General features: G+C 38.0%; 1 long non-coding RNA gene across 1 annotated transcript; it reads right to left on the bottom strand.

The window, feature by feature from the left end:
* Positions 1-1,033: 1,033 nt before the first annotated feature.
* LOC113275888 lies at positions 1,034-3,099 on the bottom strand. Its single transcript, XR_003323814.1, has 2 exons — positions 1,541-3,099; positions 1,034-1,317 (listed from the first exon to the last, which is right to left on the bottom strand). It is a non-coding gene; the product is annotated as an uncharacterized LOC113275888 (long non-coding RNA).
* Between the last annotated feature and the right edge of the window lie 1,714 nt (positions 3,100-4,813).

Below are 4,813 nucleotides of genomic sequence, written 5' to 3'. Positions count from 1 at the left end.
GACAACTTCCACCTGTTTTTGACACTCCGTTATATGCTCAAGGCGGGCGAGATTTGCAACTCACAGGCTCTTTATCTTACTCTGTGTTTGATCAATGTGTCCGACTTGATACGGTATTCCGACAATCGGGAGATGAAGAATCACTCTTTAGAGATGCATTGTTAAGATTAAGTGATGGTAAGTCAACTCTTCAAGATTGGAAATTGTTCAACACCAGAGATCACACGATGCTATCGAAGAGAAAAACAACTTCAAGCATGCTCTTCATTTGTTTCCCACCAAGTCTGATGCTGCCAGCCACAACGTTCAACGCCTTAAAGAGCTGGGGGTACCCTGTTGCACGTATTTCTTCTGAGAATAATTGTGAAACAGCCAAGGGTGCCGATTCAGACGAAGCTAAAGGGTTGCAGAAAGTTGTGTTGTTGTCAAAGGGAGCAAGGGTGATGCTACGTAAAAATCTATCTACACAATATGGTTTGGTTAATGGCTCGACGGGGACCGTTGTGGATGTTGTGTATTTAGACGGCAAGATGCCACCTGGAGATATGCCTATTGCTGTCATGGTGAAGTTTGACAAGTATACCGGTCCACAAGTACACGAAGGATCGAATGTGATTCCAATCACACCAATCACAACAAGTTGGATATCATCTTCTAGGGTAACATGCCAGCGGAAACAGTTACCGCTTATTTTATGTTGGGCAATTACGGTGCACAAAAGCCAAGGGTTAACACTTGAGAAGGCAGTGGTGGATATAGGATCAAGAGAAAGCAGCCTTGGTTTGACATTTGTTGCATTATCACGAACAAAAAGACTTTCAGATCTTGCATTCTCTCCCATCTCCAGTTTTAAAAGAATAACAAAAATTAGTAAATGCCGAGGGCTTCCAAAAAGACGCCAAGAAGAGGAGCGATTACAACAATTGTCAAGTGTGGCACTGTAGTGTCTAAAATCTCGCCTCTCAAATTTTCTCCGTTCTTCATTTTTAAATATGTATTTTGTGTTTTGTTATTGTTCTATTTTTCCTGGGTGGTATCACTTGTGTTGGATTCAGCTGTGTATTTCTTTTTCTTCGGTCCGCCCCCCACCGCACACGGTAATCTAGTGATTAGTCTGCAATCAAGGAACAAAATATGAAAAACCCATAAACCCGTTGATAGAATCAAAGAATACGAATATACTCAATCAATGGACTTCACTTGAGAAAAACAACCACAGATCAGAATCTCTGTCAAAGCCTCCACAAGCTTCCTAATATTCGCTGTAGAACTTTCAAGTTCAACATAATCTTGTCCAGCCAAAATCTGAAGCTTATTCTGCAAACATAGTCAACAAAAATCAGCCAAAAAACCTCAATAGGTATACGAAATTTTGATTGTTCTTTCAGAAAAAATTGACCACAACCAACAGACTCGACAACTACTTCAAAACTCGACAACTACTTCAAAAGCTTAGATCAAGCTTCGCTAAGCCTAAATAACAAAAACAAACCAATCTCTACTAAATTCCAGTGATAAGAAAATGGATTTCTCAACTCACTTGTGCAACAGGCGAAGACTCCTTTTCAGACTTGGATAGCGTTTGTTCTCAGATAGAGCAGATGGTCCAACTGAGAGTGATCCTGACTTCTTTCTGTTTCCGCTCCTACTCTTCTCGTCTCAGCTTCACTACTTCATGTGACGAATTTTATTAAAGTTAAGCTACCTTCTTTCTTAACCTCGTGTTTAAGGGATTCATGCGTCTGACCTGTTGTATTGCTAATAAAAGCTCTAAAAAGTATAAGCACCAGCTTAAAAATCAAGCCCCACATAGCTCAATCTCATATACTTATCCAGAATCATATGTCGATTCCACATAGACTTGGTTGGTGTGAAGTTGAATTCAGAGCCTTGCTATACTAATTCAGATTAAAGGGGTTTGTCGATACGACTAAACGAATGTTATGAAGTACAACTTGAAAACATAATGTAAATAGGATTTAAAAACTGATAAAGGGCCACTAGAGATATCGAATTCACCACATAACCTACACTAAGAAATTCAGCTATTAAACTATTCTTGTTACTTGAGTCTGTCGCGTGTCCAAGGTAACCTCAGGTCAGGTGGATGGTTCAATATCAAGTTATCAACTAAGGTATCATTCCCTAGCATTAGTTGTCTTTTTACACCACAACTAATCACATATTAATTGAATCAATTAAGCATGAGTTGAAGCACAACATAGAAGTGTTCTAACTACCTAGGTTGCAGGACAAACATGGTGAAAGTTGTATGTTGCAACACAAAAATTGAACCGATCTATATTCAATTAAGCAAAACAACAACGATATCATTAACACATAACAAAGTAGTAGTAGCTTAAGGGCTTCATCTAAGCCCTATCTATAAGCTAAAACATGATAAAGAACAAACGCTGAAACTAAACCTAAATTACGGCTTGGTGCACCGGCTGGGCATGCCTTCTACATCACAAACCCATTACTGTGTATACACCACTTTCCTCAAAACTGGATTGTAATTCAACAAAAACCAAAACCAACTCACTGTTATTGCCTCTCTCATTTATTTTCCCCTTTTTCAATCGTTTGCAGCGACAAATTAAAACCATCACTTCGAAGAATTACAGCTATTTCTCGACCACAATTGCATAGTATTCATTGTTTTTGACCACCCTTAATGTAACAGAGAACTTCAGACACCCTAGTTTCTTCACTGTGTTCAAATTGTAGATAACCCTAGAAACATAGACCGATTGTGGGACAGTTACGATAAGGTTTGGTTGTAGAAAGTAATTGTTGAGAGAGGTTTAGACAGTGGTGTTGTGAGATAGAGAGATCGAGATAAGCAACTGGGTAGACAAATGAAGACGGAATTGAAAGAGAAATATTTTTTTTTTAAGCAGACAGAAGCAGAAGTGAAGGGGTTTGGGGGAGAAACAGAAAAGGTTGCTGGGGCTAGGGGCTAGGGTGCGAGTATTTGGAGGCGGAAGTAGTATTTGATGCTGAGCCTGAGTATGTAAATGGTGTTTTCATAGATGCAAGCCGCCTGCCGCTTGCGGATGAGAGTGCAAACGGATGGCGTAATTTTCTTTTTGACACTCGCCATTCTCTCTGCTTTTGACACTACCTAAAAACACACAAACACCCGACATTAGAAGGTTGAGAGACAGTATGGTGGACCGGGATGTTAAGTCGCAGTCCCGTGAGGTGTCAGTATGGCTTACCGAAAACTTCTCTAAAAGTTTGCGTAGGTGAATATAACGGTTATAAAGTTTTTTTTTTTTTTTTTTGTCAAACACAAATTGAAGGGGAGAGAGATGAACAGGAATCAGGATGCCAAATTTTTTCCCAAATTTTTTCATGTTGTTCGAAGTTGAGAATAGATATTCAACTACTATGGGCATTATTACAAATAATGATTCTATTCATTCTTCACTATTAATTTTTTTTTTATATTTTTTTTCGATGCAAACAGACCTTTATGTTAAAACATAATATTACATAACTTATAATTTAACTTCCTTTCATCCCTGACCAACATTTCAAATCTAGCTGGGATGTCACGATCAAAATTAAAGGAAGATTTCCGAGATCTAGCCTCGTGGGCTATTACATGGGCTATACTGTTTGCCTTTCTTTTTACATGTCTAACACCAAAATACATAACTGAAAACAGCATATGTCTTATTTCATCCACATAGCTCTGGTTCATCCAGTGAACAGTAGAACTGACATTGCTGATAACACTAATTACATTTTGACAGTCTGATTCAAACAAAACATTACTGAGATTGATATCTTTGGCCCACATAGCATGAGTCATAGCCAGAAACTCGGCTAGTTTGGGATCTACTCCTTCATTGAAGTACCTGCTCCTGATTCCTTTGGTTGTACCTGCAGAGTCTCTTATTATCAATCTTATGCCAATTTCTTTTGAAGAATAATCAAATGATGCATCAATGTTAATCTTAAGACAGTTAACTTTAGAAGGTGTCCATGTGTGAATATCAACCTCAGAAGTGTCTTCTCTAGTCTGTTGATTGTCTTTCAGACAACTTTGGATTAAGCTTCTTATTTCATGACAAGTGAACCAGCAACTAACATTTTTATTTTGGAAAACTTTGATACACCTATTTTTCCAGATGTTCCAAGCCGTACACATTAAAGTGTATAACCATAATGAGTCTTCCTGAGTATGGGGTGTGACTGAAAACCAACTGGAAATCCAGGCTGAAACATTGATGTTTTGTCTTTGAATGTTATCTAAATTCACATTCATTCCTAGCCAAATTGATCTCGCATACTCACAATCAATAAGAAGGTGTTGTAGATTTTCTTCTTGAGAGTTACAGAGAGGACATGTGGTATCAATATCCCTCTGTAGTGACTAATCTTTACTAGAGTTGGCACTATGTTCCTTAAGCATTTCCAGAGAAATAACTTAACTTTATGAGGAACTTTATCCCTCCACAAATTCTTCCAGACCGCTTTAGGAATTAATCTGTGGTACTCAACTTGGGAAGATGAATAATTATTAAGTGCTTTATATGCAGATTTGACAGAAAATTCTCCTGATCTATTTGGATCCCATATTAGTCTACCCTCTCCTTGTTGACTTATTCTCATTTGAAGAATCAAGCTGGCTATATTTTCTGGGAATACTACTTTAATTTGGTCACTATTCCATTTCTTAGGATTCTGCAACATAAGATATGAAACATGCAAAATCCTAACTGGTTCATTATTATTTTCATTAGGGTATGGAGGTTCATTTAGACCTGAGACCCATTTATCGTACCAAACCAGAGCTTTG

This window comes from Papaver somniferum, chromosome 4 (genome assembly GCF_003573695.1).
Source record: "Papaver somniferum cultivar HN1 chromosome 4, ASM357369v1, whole genome shotgun sequence".
Taxonomy (NCBI): Eukaryota; Viridiplantae; Streptophyta; class Magnoliopsida; order Ranunculales; family Papaveraceae; genus Papaver; species Papaver somniferum.
This window is presented reverse-complemented; position numbering and strand designations above follow the sequence as displayed.